General features: G+C 41.7%; 1 protein-coding gene across 2 annotated transcripts in view; it reads left to right on the plus strand.

The window, feature by feature from the left end:
* Positions 1–1584: 1584 nt before the first annotated feature.
* Positions 1585–18208, plus strand: part of sema5ba (sema domain, seven thrombospondin repeats (type 1 and type 1-like), transmembrane domain (TM) and short cytoplasmic domain, (semaphorin) 5Ba) — a 235817-nt gene continuing 219193 nt past the window's right edge. For both annotated transcript variants that reach the window (XM_032566937.1, XM_032566938.1), the window contains exon 1: positions 1585–1859. The gene's annotated coding sequence lies outside the window, so the exon portion shown is untranslated. The remainder of the gene's footprint in view (positions 1860–18208) is intronic.

Here is an 18208-nt window from a genome sequence, read left to right on the forward strand (position 1 = left end):
AACCTGCCACCCTGAGCTGGCCCAAACACCCCGCCGTTCTCTATCTCTCCAGTCTGAACACGGTAGACTACATGATAAATGCTTTTTAGCAAAATATGGCAAGACGTACTGGCATGTAATTACATTATAGCGGGTAATTAGTACATAGATTTTTATCTATTTATTAATTGATAAATTAATAATTAATTAAACGGCCTGTTTGGACCGTTTCTTTCAGCCTGATGAGCTATACTCGATGGACTCATATTTTGCAGTCTGTGATCTATGAATAAAGTAAGACAATATGAAAAATGCTGAATGTATTTGAATTTACTTTTGTACTCATTCAAACACATTCTATCTATCTATCTATCTATCTATCTATCTATCTATCTATCTATCTATCTATCTATCTATCTATCTATCTATCTATCTATCTATCCAAAATGGCTGTATTTCCCAACATAATTTGACTGAATATTGTGGACAAGATTGTAGTCTGTCTGTTTGGTAGCTTTTCTTTAATACCAGTCTGCATAATCTGCCCGCAAGGTAAGGCTTTCAGACCTATAAGAACACTGCATAATGATTAGTAGCGTTTACGTACCAGCAGGATGATACAATGATACCAAACACCCATCATTAAGTAGCTAAACTTAAGAGTCGGTCCCCTGGCTTCTACATGGTTGGAAATGTACGGCCTAGCCTCAAAAGCTTAGTTTTTGGAAGGAATCCAACAAATTTAAGTAAGAAACGGTGCAAAATGTCAAGCAATAAATAATAAATCAATTAAACAGATAAATGAAAACAAGCTCAATAATTTCCGTTTGCATGATTTATCATTTTGCTCTTTTCTCTCTCTCTCTCTCTCTTTCTACCAAAAACTGGACAACAAAAGCCTTCGGTCTTACTAGCGCTGTTTTTTGAAGGATGGCTTTGTTTACAGAGACTTAGCAATTCATTTTATTTCTTGTTTCTGTTGCTTTGCTTATTTTTTTAAATGTCCAAAATAGAATAGGTATAAGTTTAAACCATGAACTTTAAAGAAAAAAAATGTCCAGAATAGAATATAACAGAGTTGACTAAAACAGATCCACCTTGGCTAGTTTTGCATCTGCGCAGATGAGACAAAACTTGTGTTTGTTGTTAAAGGTTCCTTGATGCCCAGGGAGTTCAATTGCTAGGTTACCACCACCACCACCACCACCACCCAGCGCAGACACCGCAGGTACAGGCTCCACCACACCCCCCACCAACATACAGGGGCCAAATCGTTTCCCAGAAGCCCCGGGCGCTCTTCATTTTGATCCGGTCTGGAGTCCGCAGCGATCAACACACACACACACACGCACACGCACACACACACACACACACACACACACACACACACACACACCCCAACGCACACGCACGCACACACACTTCCAGTTCTGGCAGGTTGCGCGCGTCTTTCCTCCCCACCTCGCCTGCAAATCGGCCCCATCTCTCTCTCTCTCTCTCTCTCTCTCTCTCTCTCCACTCCCTCCCACAGCCTCCTCCCTCCTTTTCTTCTCCTTCCCCGGTTCTCTCTCCTCTCCCCGCCTCCCCCTCCCCTCTTCAGCCCGGTGGTATCGCCCGACGGAGGAGCAGAGAGCGCAGTTATCGGCTGCAGGTCTCTCGGAGAGGAACGCGCAGTGGCTGAGGAAACAACACGTAGAGCCTGTTTCTATTCTGGCTCCGCTGCAGAAAAGTGCGAGATCTTTTACGCCCCCTCCCTCCCCTCCCACCACCTCCTTCCCCCTTGTTGTTTGTTTTTATTTATTTGGTTTTTTTTTTTATGTGTTTTCATCCGACTGGCATTTTTTTTTTCATGGTCCAGAGGAATACAACCCGCATTAGAGGTAAGAGGAAAGAAAGAAAAAAAAAAAAAAACCCACATCACTTTTTCTTTTGTTGTTGCAAAGAATGTCTTGGGATGAGAAAAGCAAAGCACTTTTTCGGGTGTGTGGTCGCTCAGTTTTCAGGTCGGATTCTGCATCGGTTTTGCATTCAGGAGCGGAAATAATGTAATCTGACATTGAGTCATTATTTTTCTTATTATCATTTACACAGTAAACAAGCCGCTTATTGCATGCACACCACCCACAATCAGTAATGGTGTGGCCACTTTGGAGCTCTATTCAGGCATGCGGAGGGGTCCGTCTCTCTCGGGACCAACCCTCCTTCAACACAATACCATGTGCATAATTAGGGGTTTTGCTCTTTTTATTACAAATAATATAAAATCGCAGACACTTTCTACAATATTTTCTCACTTTCTTTATTTAGGCTTCAACATTTTTGGTTGTTTCTTCTATGTCAAGGTGTTGTTAAGGGAAGGGTTGTTTTTTTTTATTATTAAATGTTGTAGTTTTTTTTTTTTTTTAATGCCTGGCCAGTTTTACTTTCCACTCACGTTTCATCCCAGGATCAGAGGCGCATTTGTGGGCTGCAGGAGCTGCCTCCGCCTGCCCAACAGTAGCTCTGTCTCAAACTTACTTTGTGCTCCTGGAGTCCACTGAGAATAGCAGTTTAGGAAAGGGGCTAAAGAAAAAAAAAGAAATAAATCTATCGCGCAGAGATTTGTGTGTGCGTGTGTATGTGGGTGAAGCTTCATTTGCGACAAAAAAAACTGTCTAACAAAAATCTAACCTCTCGTTTGACTCATGTCTTCCTTGTTTTTCCTGTTACAATCAAGGCATGGTCAATTGTATCTGGTGGCTTTCATTGTCTACATAAGCAGCTTTTACGCGCGGGGAGAAGCATTACACGTGTTTCACATTTTACCCCCAGACATTTAAAAAAATTAAAATAATAATAATAATTTACAATCACCTTCGAGGCTGATATCGCTTATACTTGAGCCCAGAAAGTCTGTATTCATGAGCTTGTCACTTGGGATGGATTGCTTCTCCCGTTTCTCCTTGATCCAGTCCAGATTTCGCTTAATCTCGAATCCTTAAACAAGGATAAATGTCCGACAGGGAGAGATCCCCTGGACTGCAAATGATACGACCAAAGACAGGTTGAACGTGATGAAAAGAAAAAAAGGCATTAGAAGCTCTCCTTGCATGTTTTTTGAAGCTGATTAATGGGGAGTTGAATCTGTGGAGCTTTTCCTTAAAGCCCCGACAGAGGGCAGTGTTGAGCGGTACTTTGCTGCACCTTACCAGGTGACGTTCACGTTCACAAAAGCAGGAAAAAAAACGGCTTCAGTGTGGTGGAGCAAAGGTCCAACAAATGAATAAAGACATTTATAAAGTTGGTTGCTTTCACGGATGATCGCTTGGGTGACTTTTCCCGTCTAAGGTGCTTACATTTCAAGCACCTTTGAACAAGCTTTTATCTGCCATTGGCTCTTAAACAGATTTGCTCCATTTCCTGCATGTCTTCATTGCTGAAAATATCACACTCAGTCCTACCGCATGAATCAAACAACTTTTTTCTTACACATGTCAGGAGGGTGGCTCAGGACTGCTTAGGGTGGCAGTTTCGCCTTATCCGAACTGCGGCGTGCGCAGAATTTCATTGAAATGCTGTTGTTCGGCGTCAACATCACAAATTGGCGCTGCATTCGTTAGGAGTAAAACAGCTTTAAAATCTGACCGAGCATGGCAGGAGTTTGTGTTGGCAAAGGTTGACAAGTTTGTGCTTTGGATTAAGTGCTTGATGGTGCCAAAGGGGGCTGGGAGGGCGGGAGGCCCCCTGTAATTTTGCTGGCCGTCTGGCCCCCTGTAATTTTGCTGGCCGTCACAACATCATCTCTTCATTTTTTATTTCTGCTCGTTTGTCTTCCATAAAAGACAGCGTTTAAAGGTAATGTAGCTGGGAAATGAAGAATAGAGTGGGGGGAATAAATTATTTACTGCCACCACGTTGGGAAGATTTCAGATGTACCAGCAGCAACTTATACAAAGTTCTCAAAATTCATTAAAAAAAAAAAAAAAAAAAACCTCCCAAGCAAACAGAACCCTGCTAATTATGGTTTGCTTGTATTTGAATCAATGTCATCACAGAGATGCAAGAAATCGAGCTGATCGGCAGGAATTAGTGAAACTTACAGCCGAAGAGCAACTTTTGACAGATTCTGAACCGCTAATAGTTCCACTTCAGTCTGTTCTGCTCGTCTTAACAAGCTGCTTCTGTGTGTTTTATTTGTTAACCAAATTTTCCCTGGGTTAGGGTTAGAACTCAACCTAAACCTAACCACAACCCCAACTGTGTTTTCAAATCTGACTCTCAATACATATTTGAAGTAGGAGTATGGAAGAAAGTTGAGATCGAAGAGAGAAAAACGAATAGAAAAACTCAGATGGTCAATCTAAAAAGAACGTTAATCAGCTGCTTTATTCCTTGTGTGATGTTACCAGACAGGTGTGTTTCTCGAATCTAGATTAATTAATGATAACAACATAGCAAAGCATAAAAGAAAACTTTTCCCCTGTGGGTTAAAATTGAAACGTAAAAGGGAATTTGATTTATTTTGCAGGAAATCCTGGCTCCTAGCTTTAAATCTCAGACGACAAGCATCGTCAAACTCATTGAATTCTGGACTTTTTGCATTTTGGGGTGTCCCAAACCGTTAGTGACTCAACCCTCTGAAAATCCTTTGGCAGCAACCCCTGTTGTGCTTTGAAACAACCGTGCCTTTCAGAAGCGCGCAGAGAAAAGTATTTGGTGGCATGAAATCAATCAATTAATCTTGACTTAGTGACAAATCATATCGTTATCCCGTCCTCATGCATATTCAGCCATGCATTTTAACAGCCTCATCTGTACCCTGTGGAGTTGGCTTGACTTCGGTTTTTGTTGCTTTGTTCGCTCGTCAACACGTGCGATGAATGCCATATATACATTTATCCCCCCACAACTTTTGATTGATATTCATTTATTCCTTCCTGGTTCTGTCAGGCCCACATGCTTGTCCTATGGATGATTAACGCCTTTGTAAGCCTAGGAGCCTCCTTTAGTTTCCCGGTTCCGTCCTTTCAAATGGAAAAGAGGTTTTCATCTTTGATGAACTTATGAGGGTCTCTTGACAGGTGGGTGGCTGGGTGGGTTGGGTGAGAGGGGTACCAAACCAGCGCCCCAAAAACACTCCAACATTCTCCCCTTTCTCAGCCTCCTGAACTACTTCTTTCTCTACTTTCACCTTCTTCCCGGTTCTCTTTGTCCCTGCTGTACAGCGTGCGGGATCGTTTTGTTTCAATGACACGCAGGAGCTCGTATCTGCGTGTCATCTGATGCCGGCATGAATAATTCATCCCCATTAACAAATATGATAAGTGTCATAGAGTAGACGAGGCGGCGGCCTCTTTACCCGAAATTTGTAAACCGCGCCATTTGAATTGTTTTTTGTTGTCGGGCATGATTTGAGAGGGACAAACGGCTATGAAAGTTTAATGCCAGGAGAACTTGATCTGTCCTCTCGTTCATCTGAAATTACCCTGAGAACAAAAGGAGGAGTACGGTCTGACCTTCACAAAGCGTGTGGGTGTTGCGGTGAATCTGTCTGTCTAAAGAGATAACAGACGGATGCAGATAAGAGGCATGATTAAGTCTAGTCTAGAGCCACGCTCTTTGTGTAATTTCCTCTCACCGGCTTTTATCAACAGTTCTCACAAGCGCATTGAGAAATTCGAGGGAAAAACAATGCTTCATCCCAGCGTGGAGTGACTTCTTTTGTCATCTTCAGGTGCAGCTTTTCCCACCCGCCGAGCCAAAGTGAGTCAGAGAGTTGAAGCAGACCGTTTTTACAGCATGGCATTTCTCAAGCTATTTGGAAACCTGTCGTCTATGTAAAATCAGTTTTTCAGAACATCTGCTGCCTCTCAAGTGGACCAGACTTCACTTTTTTTCCCTTTGGTTGTTAGGGACAATTCATTATGCTGGCTGGAAGTCAATACTTTGCAGAATCACTACATGATGTGGTTACAGCTGCAAGTCTTTCGGGGTGTGACTCTACCGGATTTGGTCACCTAGAGACAGGAATATCTGCCAATTCTTCTTGGCAAAATAGCTCAAGCTCAGTCAGATTAAATAGAGCGTATGTGAAAAGATTGTAGATTCAGTACCCAAGTCCTGAATCTAATAGGGCAATCCAACTTTGGAGCTTTGACTGTGTGTTTTGGGTCACTGGTCTGCTAGAAGTTAAATTTCCAGTCCATTTTCAAATCACGTGTAACAGGTTCTGGTCCAGGATTGCCTTGTCTTAGTTAGTTCCAAGCTTCTTTGCATCAACCTGGAGCACCAACACCAAGGAGCTGTTGAAGAAGGCACAGCAGAGGACTGTACTTTCTGAGAATACTCAAGAAGAACCGTCTCCCCTCAGACCTGCTGCAGGCCTTCTATCACTGCTCCATAGAGAGTGTGCTCACATACGGTCTGTGTGTCTGGTACGGCAGTAGCACATCCATGGACAAGAAGGCGCTCCAGAGGGTTGTTAGGGCAGCAGAGAGAACCATAGGCTGCCCCCTCCCCACTATGGAACAGATTTACACTTCCAGGCTCCACAAGAAAGTTTTGGACATTTTAAATGACTCTTCACACCCTGGCCATGGTCTCTTCCAGCTGCTGCCATCAGGCAAGAGATTCAGAGCAATAAAAACCAGGACAAATCGCCTAAAAAACAGTTTTTACCCGATGGCAATCATGGCACTAAATTCAAAGGCATAAGAACTTCTGATCTTGACACCACTTTGTTAAAAATGTAAATTCTGTTGCGACACCTCCAGGCTCTGCAACCATCTTCTGATGTCTATTTATTTCTCATTTTGTACTATTTATTTCTTTATCTTTGTATATTATGTACATACACATAACCTGCATCTTAACTCGAGTCGAGCAAATCTCAATCTCGTTGTAATCTGTTGATGACAATGACAAATAAATCTTATCTTATCTTAAACTGACCCAGCCTAGTAAAAACCAGCCCCTTTTCCTATGCTTTACTTCACACAGAGGGTCTGGACCCCTGTCTGTTGAGAAACAATTGCTTGCTTGAGGTGTGAACTCTGTCGAAGTTTTATATTTTACCCCACTGCTAATGGAAATGTAAACAACCGTGCAGGGACTTGCCCCATAACACCTTTTCCAGCAATAAAATCACTCAGACATTCCTCTTGCTCCGACTTTAATTGCTCAGTATTTGTAGGCGTGGCCAACACAGACAGAATGGCTTCGTTACTTCTTTTCCCTGTCATAGACAAATTACAACCCTATATAGAAATGGAGTTCCATGGGAGAAATCCCAGAGGATACACTGAAGGGAGCTGGGAATCGAGTGGTTTGTCGTATAGGAAGGCGATGGCTAGGCTAACTCTGATTAGGTTCCTTGTGCCTGCTAAAAGAAAAGAATCCCCTCCACCATTTTTGTAGTGGGAATGGTGTGTTCAAGGTGATGTACTGTGTTAGTTTTCTGTGATAGAAGGCAGATTTGTGGAGGATAGATGTTTTACCACTTGAGCAATGGATCTTGAGAGTTACCATAGACCACATGGCTACATTTGATTAATATTTGATTAATGCTTTCCCTACTCAACTTCCTGGGTTAGGTGGATGGTCCTGTCTTGCCAAGATGTCAGGCCTAGGCTGGCAACAACCAGCCCCTGGTCCAATGCTATTTGCTTTGCACAGAGGGTCCGGGCTCTTGACTATTGAGAAATAATTGCTTGCTGGATGCCTGGACTCTGTTTAGGTTTTACATTTCACCCAATCGCTAACATTTGCCGATGACGTATGTAGTTTGACCCAATGAATCTTACCGGAAAGTGTAAACAACCATCCTCCACTGCAAAGACAGAAGTGCAGAGCCGAAAAAGACAGCTATTAATGTTAATTCAGAATTTGAAAGCGTGGCCAACACAGACTGAATGGCTCCATTCACTTTCACTGCCAGTATTACTAAAACCACAGGCAAACTACAATTCAAAAATGGCTCACAAAATCAACATTATTGTTTACAACGTCTCCTCCTGTTCGGTTCGACTTCTACTGGAGGAATCCAAGTGAATAGGAGAAAGCACAGATGGAAGTGTAAGCGAGATTTGAATCGAGCGGAATAGCATAGGAAGATACTCTTATTCATGTCTTGAACAAAGGTCGATGAGATGTCTGAAGCTTAGAGGAGTTGTTCATAATCAAATCCTGCTTTAAGCTACTCTCTTGTGTTAAGACACATGTGGAAAACCTTATGGATGTGAATAGTTTTTTTTTTTCTTTTAGCACTTCAGTGTGGTTTTCCCCAAGGAGGATGGTAGTAAGTCACAATGTAGACATCCTCCTCTTTCGTTTCAGGCATTTAAGGAGAAGGAAGACGCACACAGAGCGAGACGTCTCTTGAAAGTCGCCCTGTGTATTCAGGACAACATCGAAGGGTGTGTTGCTCACTCTTATGTAAATATGACACCAGATCTGAAATCATAGCTTCGGGCGCTATGATTTGAGACGGCAGCTTTTCACCTCAATATCCTCCTGTTCTTTACAGCGGGAATGCAGAGCCGCGTCACCTGAATGTGATTATGTTGTCCCACAGCGGTGACACAAATGTCGCCATTTTCAATTCGCACGCACTCCGAAACCTGATTGAGGTCCTGTACCTGAGCTCCCCTCGCTTTATTCAAAATGAAATCACTCCTCGGCTGTTTCCTAGCGAGGAATTTCGCTCTTGGATTCGGCTTACACTTTTTTGTTTTGCTGCATTTCGTAGCGGTCCGTGGCCAGTTTTGCTGTCAGTAGAGAACTTGTAGGCTGTGGCTCACCTTAACAACAACCAGATGAAAATGCGTGCGTGATCTTTGGGCACTGAGGGAGAAAGTGCAGCTCGTAATTAGCGGACAATTACAGCGGGAAGCCGGTGGTCTGAGCAGGAGCGTTGAAATGAATAATTCCACCCTGTCTCTCTGAGTCCCGTCAGTCTCCTAGGATCTCATTGTTCCTGAATGCAGAGGCCTTCACTCACAGGCCTCCCTCTGTCTGTAACCTGGCCTTGCTCTGCTCTGACACACAACCTCGCTGTCTGTGAAATCTGATATGGAAGCGAGCGTTCCCGCATTCTGTCTGCAACGCCGCTAATTAACGCTCGATCCGACCCAGCAGTCTCAATATGTCGCGTCGACATCATCGTGTTTGTTTCACTTATCCTTGGTCGCTATCACAAAGAAAAGATATAGGCTAGAGTAGAATGCACTACTTAGGGCATAAAACAAGCTGGGTTGAGCCTTTTAAACTTGCAAATTTATGCAACAGTAGTTTCTGTCTGAATAGGAAGGACACAAAAAACTCCAAAGACAATCAGAGTGCAGCCAAATTGTAGGGCATCCTCTTTCATATAAAGATGATTTTAGTGTCCGAACAAGCTAAACCCTAGTGAGACATTTTGGACGATTATTTGTAGAAGGGCATCCTTAAACTTGAACTTAATCATTTCAGTGATTTCTGTCTCTCTCGGTTTTATTCGAGGTGCGCACATGTGCGTGTACGCATGCGTGCATGTCTGAGCAATCTGAGGATTTTTTTTTTTTACCCCTTTGTGTGCATGCGAAGCAGACGTGAAGGCATGCGCCTTTTTTTTATTTTTTTCCTTCTTCGTCCCTCCTCTGTTGAACCTTGGCATGGTCTGAGCAGGATGAGAATAAAAGAAGGGCGAAAGGAAAAGAAAGTGCTCCCACAGTTGATTTGGCCATTGCAGGGGTGGCGGTGGGGGCGGCTGGGGGTGCACACTGTTTCCATTGATGCTCTGGATGCACGGCTGAAACCCCTAGAAGCTTTAGGAAGGGAACTTATTCAAAGCTTGATGTGACCCAGAGGATTGAGTTGGAAGATGGGTGTTGTGCTCATTGTGGGGACGGTGGGAACATTGTTCTCGTTCCGCTCCTAGAATACCCCTTTACTGTGGGTTTCTTTGAGCTCTATGGGCTAATAGATAGTTTTAAAGACATTGGAGTGCTCTTTTTCACGTTAGAAGTCAGTGAGGATATTTAAGGAAGATGAGCATCTACTGAAAATCAACAATTGCCATGTTGAAGAAGGTTGATTTCTTTGGTTTTCAAGGCTGGATTACGGAGACATAAATCAAGCAATTTCCCGTATCAATGAGCGGGATTGATACAGAGGCATTTTCATTTGTCCTAATGGTGACGTCTTCAGAACGCTAATAAGATAAACAGCACAAAAGCAAGGGACTGACAGAGTGACGATGGGATGCCAGAACAGCTTATCTGGATCTTGACACTGATTCTAGAAAGTGAAGGTCTGTCTAAAATGCCTGTCCAAAATCTACCACAGGTGTTAAGTTGGGTTGAGATCTGGTAAAAGCCAACATAAGTTCTAGTTAACCGTGACTCCTTGTGGTTGTAACTCTAAAGAACTCTCTTCCATCAGGAGCTAAACGAAACCAAATGTAAGGCTTCTGAATAACCTTGGATAGATTAAATAATAACATGACATATACAACAGAACACTGGAACATTCTCCTTCTTTCCTGTAATCTTGTGTTCCCACATGTCATTGCAGGATGATTTAAGTTGTGCAACATTTTAAGGTGTTTTAAAACCCCCACTTATCTCATCACAACAGGTTTACCAATGTGGATTGTGGTTAGGAGGCTTGATACGGTGTGTTCAGAGATGGAAAACAATCTAAGTTTTTGTGTTTTAGTCTAACATTCACCTGTCAGAGTCAGCCAACCAAAAACCCATCCGTTCCTGATCATCTGCGCCATCGTTCTACCCAACCAAATCAATCAATACTTAATCATAGACATCGATAAAGGAAAATGACCATAGACGTTTGCAGAGGTGATGAGTGCTGTGGATGTTTTATTTATACCATGAATCCATATTAGTCTTGTGATTATTACTGCCAGAGGGATTACCTTTTTGGAATCCTTACATTTTTAATTCGGAACCACCAGAACAGCTTTAATGTTGTCTCTGAGACTAAATTTTATTTGAACGGGGGGCACAGTTGTGTCAAAACACATTCCCCTCATTTGGGTTTTTATTTACTGTAGGAGGCAAAAAGAGCCTTTTGAACCTCTAGTGCCAAACATCCCACAGTAATCGTATTCAGGTCAGGAAACAGTATTTTGTTGTTCCTCGTTGATTTATTTATACATCGAGTTATAAACCGCCCTGTCACTTTGAAATGTAATGCATACGTTTTTCAGGGACTTGGTAGGTTATGTCCAAGTAAAGACTATCCACATGGTCACAGGTGGATGTTGAAAGGACTGCTTTTACGTAGTTTTCCTTTAATACACTCAACATTAATAGGAAAATGACTGATGTCGTACGGTTGCATTGAATCCTCAAGCATTCTTCTCAAGGATTTGCTGCCTTATAATGGTTCTGTATGCTACTTTAAGAAGAAGAAGAAAAAAACATCTCCTTGTGGAATGGGGTTTAATTTTACCACCGACGTTCTCTGCAATGGCCCTGTCTCTTCCGCACAGAATCACTCAGTTTGTAATAATAGGTTTGTTGTAAGCCCCTCAAACTGGGATTGGAAGCAGGCACACTCGAAACTCCTGGGGCACTTATCCAGTTATGAATTCACGCTCTGAAAATAAGCAGAGCGACCTTAAAAACGTCTTTATCCGTCGTCCTGCTGTAAAGCACTGTGCATTATGTTTGGTATTGCGTCAGTGCGAGAGGTTTTGAAGGCTATTAGACAAATTTTGAGAAGGGTTGCCGATGTGCTACAGTTTCATCAGGCTGGCTGTTGTTTCCAGAGTCAGATTGTGATTAGCTGCCTCTGGGGAGGCTGGCTCATTAGAGAGCAGCACAGCACATGGATCTCTGCCGGTCAACAGTCTGATTCTGGTGAATGTGGCTGTTTATTTGAATGTCTGTGTTTACAGCTGTGAATACGTGTGGTCTTGGACGCTCTGTCGTTTATTGGTAGGCTTGGGTAATAGTGGTTAGCAAAATCAGGCAGCTGGCCTCTCCTCTGCGTTCCTGTAACACGTATAATTGAACAGCCACATGCCAAGGTTTGGATTAGTAGCATTTTTAGAATGATTCCACACTTAATGTCCTTCAGAGAAGTTGCACCTCACCCAGATTTTGGCTTGGAGAATAACACAGCAGAAAAATGTACAAGTAGCCAATGAAGAACTGTCCGTTTAAGTACCTGAGATTCACTCCTTTTTTACTCCCCATTCCTGTCGTTTTCTTGACGTTTGAGAAGATGTTTCCGCACAATGTTACAGGGAAAAAAGACCGGCACGATGTTGAGATTGTGTTTAAGTTAGTAAAAGAAATCAGTCACGTGATAATGTCTGTTTTCCTCGTTCTCGTCTGTTTCCAACACTCTGCGACCTTTAGCAGTTTGGGAACTGGCATACATGTGAGCATCTGCTGCTGTCGGACTCTGTCCAGCTGGATAAATCTTACATTAGCATCCAAAAATGCAAGTACATAATGCTTGGAATGCATAGTTTTTGCACAAAGTAACAGTTGCTAGCACTGTTGTCTTACAGTAAGATGGTGCTGGGCTCAAATCCCAACCTGGGGTCTTTCTATGTGTAGTTTGCTCGTTCTCCCTGTGCTTATGTGGGTTCTCTCCAGATACTCCGACTTCCTCCCACAGTCCCGAAAATATGAACTGGTCTCTCTAAATCATAAGGAGTTTTTGTGACTCCTTAGGCGGACTAAGCTAACTCTTCTTTAACAATCAACGAATTGATCTCAGCCAACATATAATTCACAAAAAATGTAAGATTTAGAAAATGCGTGACTTTCACAAGCCAGTCAGAGCCAAACATAATACCAACAATTTCAAATGCACAGTACTGCTCTGTGATTGTAACATTTATTGTCGTTGTCTTCTCGTATTCTCCTTTTTGCCTGGTAAAAAAACAAAGAGCCTGGAAATGTTCTCTCCTGTTCGTCCTATGAAAGGACTAACCTTGCATCTCGAGCAGTGCGAGTTGCGCATAATTGCATCTCTCGGTTACCACACTGTTTTCACAAGAACTATTTGTGAACTTATGCTCACTGCTGTGTTCGCTCTTCTGACTCTGTGTACTTGGCAGCGTGTTAACAGGGACCGCTCTTTGTAAAAACGAGCATATTTTCTGAACCTCTGCGAATTTAGGAGCAATTTGTTTGATTCGGTTAAGTGTGATCGTTTTCCTTTCAAAACCCTGTTTTTTTTTTTTTTTAACAATGTATCTCTTCTCAGTATGTTTGCTCCTAGTGTACAGCTCTTGGATTTGGAAGGGAAAAAAAAGAAAGAAGAACATAATGAAATTATGCAGAAATTGATACGGAAAGCCTGAGGTCGCCTTGTCAGAGTAGCATAGTGAAGTGAATACAGGCCCAGAGGTCAGAATTACAGCAGAATGACAACCTGCGGTCAAGATAGCGAGGAGGAGGATTACAGCGGCATTAATTCAGAATTTACACAGAGATTTAACTGAGATCCACAAAGGGAAGCTGCAGCAGAGCAGCTGCAAGTGCATAAGACACAATAACAGCGGGAAGTTAACCTGGCTGCTTTGACTACTGTTGTGTGTCTTGTGTTTCTATCTTGGTTACAATTTGAGGAAAGATGGCTGTTTTGTCTGCATTTAGAAGAGAAATTCATTTTCTGCAGTTGCTTCCTCTCCTGACAGACTTCATTGTCATTTTAATCAATCGTTTTTATTTTTCAACAGAGTGGCGGCATTTACAAGGATGCCCCTGACCTCTGTCCTTTCTGTGAAAGTCAATTTATGTATAGAGCGCACTTGAAACAACACCGGCGGTAGGACCAAGGTGCTGTACACCAACGTAAAACAGGTTAAATACGAAAGAAAAAAGCTAATAAAAAAACGTAGAATCCGTTTTTTTTTTTACTGCTGCCAACATGGAATCATTTCACCTCTTGCTAACAACTACAATTGTGTTTGTAGTTACATATATAAATAGCCTATTTATATATGTAACATAATTTCTCTAAACTAAAATCAGAAAGACTAAAAGCTAATGGGCGCCACTTTGGCTTAAGGACTGAGAAAAACAATATACTGCTTGGTACATTTATACTCACACTAGGGTGAAAATACGGGACAAATCAATAACACGTGATCAATATCAATAGATAATACATCTGATGAAGTATTCAATATATAGAATATTCACTGAACTCTGAGCCAGAACTGCACAGCATTCTGGGAGGTGTAGGCAGAAGAAAGCCTTGCAGTGGTCAACCTCTAACAGCGGGCTAAACAAGGTGAATGGCATTGACTGACTCACTCTTTGGTTGCCTAGCAACAACCTGTCGAGTAACTTGCGCAGCAGCAGTATCAAGTTTTGCCACCATGTCTAATAACTCCTTGAAACCGAACAACAAAGGTGTGGAGTGAAAATGTGGATGAAACAGGGAAGGTCATGCCACCAGTTTGGCGATACTTCACACATAAAAACAAAAAAAAAAAGAATCAATAATTCTGTCGACGTATCCAGTGTCTTTCCAGCAAATTCTGCGACTCTTATGTGTTTTTGCATATTTAAGAAACAAAACAAGCATGCATTTACAGATGGTTTCTGATGGAACGAAATCACAACCACTCCTCCAGCAGGTTCCGTCATCTTGCAACGTCATTTTAAAAGTGGGCTTTGGACGCGTACGTCGTCGTCCGAAAACGGATCAAAGCTTTAGCTGTGCCTTCAGTAAAAGGAAACAATTTGAAATCCCGTCTGTGTTTTTTGTTTGCATCACAGGGCGAAGAAATAAAGGCTTGGGGTGACAATTCTGTCAGGATGTTTTTTTTCAGACACATTCCATTAGTAGGGGGTATTTTCAGACACAGACAAGTCTTTAGAATGCTTTTAAAGGGAGCTTTAGGTCCTAATGGGTGAACATACAGCCTTTCATATCCGCAGCACAACAAAGAGAAGAAATGTGCCAGGACCGAGATGGGGTTCGTTTGGTTCAGAGGCATTCAGATTAAATATATAAATATCTCTTGCTGACACTCAAAATGACAACATTCTATTCCAGTGACAGAACAGAGGCAATAACGGAGAACAGATATTATTTCATGTGACAGCTAAAGACGTAGCTCCCCGTATCAGCTGTAGAAAAACGTCTCGGCATTTCTCACGGAATCAAACAGGCTTATTATTTATTGTCTGCTCTCGTTCTTTTCTTTCACTTGACCCCGGGTGCCAGCGAGCAGCACCAAGCTGCGCCTCGAGCTGAACCTGCCAGAGGTTCGGGAGGGATCCGCTCCGCCGCAAGCCTTGACCTTTTTTCCTCTGCCTCTTGCCAGAACGCTCTTGGTGTCGAGCCAAAGAACCGGTGGGGGGGGGTTCGGCTCTTTCTTTGCCAAAATGGCGGATTTGTGATCCATGTTACACGTTGAGAGGCTCATTTTTGGTCTGGAGAGTTGTATCCGGGGCCGCCGAAAGAATGGCCTTAATTACCGGCTCAGAGGGTGGAACACATTGAGAACATAATGAAAACATGAATCCAACTTAATGTCTGAGTGTGGAGGCTTAAGTATAGGAACTTTGACTTTTAAAAAAAAAAAAAAAATTTGACATGGCAGGGATCAGCTGGGAGTCCAGTGTGCTAAGATTGTGCCATCTTTCACGGCTGACGAGTCTTGGCAAGCAGGTCAACAGGTGTTCTATCAGATAGCCATACATGTCAGAATAGCATACATATGGTAAGAGCGCATGCGCACGCATGCGCATTCTGCAGGAGGTCCGCGATATTGAGAGGAGTCGTCAGCTTGTCATACGCGAGAAGAGACACAATAAAAAGTAAGTAAATAAATTAAATTTAATGCTCATACGCGAGAAGAGACACAATAAAAAGTAAGTAAATAAATTAAATTTAATGCTGCTGCAGCTGCAGTAAACTACAAAACACGCCCTGTTTAAATTCACGTCCCCCAGTTCCTTGATATTTTTGGGTTGGATAACATGTCTGCTAACTTGGATAGCATGTCGTGTATGTGATATGTTAACCTGAAAAGCCTTCATGTTCCGGAGTAAGACAGGGAAGTATACTGTCCTCTCACCTTTTTAACATCTACATAGATGAACTTAATGTTGGCATCCACCGTTACCAACATTAAATGAATCAGACGTATGAAAACGCAATTTTTACCCACACTGAAACTGGGGCAAAACCAGTGTTTCACTTTTGAAACAAATCCTTATCTTCATTAATGTATATGAAAAGCGTTCATGTTAATTTTGTTTTTATATGTGCTTTACATTTACACATATTTAGTTTATGCAAATTGAGGTTGTTTTTGGAACATGAAGGCTTTTCAGATTAACAGATCACATACACGAGTACAGCCACCTGGGTTATGTATTAGTCACTGTCAGTGTGACTTTTGCCTCAATTAATAAAAGACAGGAGATGTTCTTGAGTCACTTGAAGTCCCTGTGTTCACCAGGCGTTGCCAGGAAGGACATGGCATCCACCAGTGTTGTCAATAAAAAATTGGGATCTCTCAATTGCATTTAAACTCGCTGTTGTGTTTTCTGCAGTATTTCAAGAATTGCATTGTTGGATGCACATGCATAAATATGTTGATTACAAGGTTTTTTTGTATTAAATCGGAATAAAAAAGGATGGATATGAAGAAGCTTTCACTACAAACTTTTTTAAATTTATTTTAATTTTGTATTTCTTGTCCTAAGAGCTGATATTTCACAGAAATGTCATATTATTGCAGCACCAGTTGGCGTGTTTAGTAGCAGGAGTAGGTGTGTTTTGTTGTGTACGCAGCTGCAGCAGGGTATTATTATATATTTGAACAATTTGCAGTGTCTAATGAATTGTCTTGTTTAAATGCTTGTTGATGCAATTTACATGTTTTCTTGTGTCATTTATAGCAAACATGGAGTGCAAATGGGGGGAAGTCTTCAGTTTTATTTCTGAAGGCTCCTACCCATTGACACTCAACAGAGGGCAGAGGCAAACTTTAAGAAAGTATGCCGAAAAATTTACCACTGGCTGAATGTTCGGAGATTTATAGCTTTGGACAGCTATGATTCTAAGAAGTTTTTGGTCAGAACACATGAAATTTTATTAATGTTGGGTATTAAGAACCAGTTCCACTGTTCAGGGAACTGTGGAAGTCTGTGTGAAACCTGTTGATCTGTTTTGTTAATATTCTAACAATCAAAAACACAAGATGGCTTAGGAGCATATCACCGAATTTTTCATTCCAAACGGAACAAATTTTCCCTTAGGCTATACCGGAATAGTCCAAAGCATTAAAAAAATCCAAAGATATATGACATACTAAATTGCAGTATTTTCTGTTATGTACTAGTATAACATGATGGCTTGTCAACAGAATATAAAGAGGTAGTACTTGACTATTTTTGGTAAAGTACACTCTAAATGCCTTTATTTGTTCCCAGACAAGGTGGAAGAGTACTGTGTGGAATGCAATATGCTTCACTGTAATGCTTCAGAGAACATCATTGACATGGTAAACAACTAAACTGTACAACTTAACGCTTCAAACACATTACACTTGCTAACTCATAACTGTTTTCTTTTTCTGTCCACTTCACAGATACAGTGTGACTGCTGCTCAAGGTGGGCACACAAAGAATGTGCCACAGACATGGGTGACATGTTCAAATGTAAAAAGTGTAACTTAAATTAAACAGTTTTACCCCACCAGTGACAGTGTGGATTATTAAAAATACAGAAGTAAAATGTTCTACATTAAATATAGTACATCATACAACTGATGTCATTGGTATTAATCAGGAAGTCATACAGTGGCTAATAAAGTGTATGGCAATCAGACAGGTTAAGAGATGCATCAGGAAGTCATACAGTGGCTAATAACAAAGTGTATGGCAATCCGACAGGTTAAGAGATGCATCAGGAAGTCATACAGTGGCTAATAAAGTGTATGGCAATCAGACAGGTTAAGAGATGCATCAGGAAGTCATACAGTGGCTAATAAAGTGTATGGCAATCAGACAGGTTAAGAGATGCATCAGGAAGTCATACAGTGGCTAATAAAGTGTATGGCAATCAGACAGGTTAAGAGATGCATCAGGAAGTCATACAGTGGCTAATAAAGTGTATGGCAATCAGACAGGTTAAGAGATGCATCAGGAAGTCATACAGTGGCTAATAAAGTGTTATTACATTAGCAGCTTTATGACGATCTAACACCGTTTTAATAAAGATGATTAAATATAAAATATGGTGAAATTGCCGTTGTTCTGTCAGA

This window comes from Xiphophorus hellerii, chromosome 7 (assembly GCF_003331165.1).
Source record: "Xiphophorus hellerii strain 12219 chromosome 7, Xiphophorus_hellerii-4.1, whole genome shotgun sequence".
Lineage (NCBI taxonomy): Eukaryota > Metazoa > Chordata > Actinopteri > Cyprinodontiformes > Poeciliidae > Xiphophorus > Xiphophorus hellerii.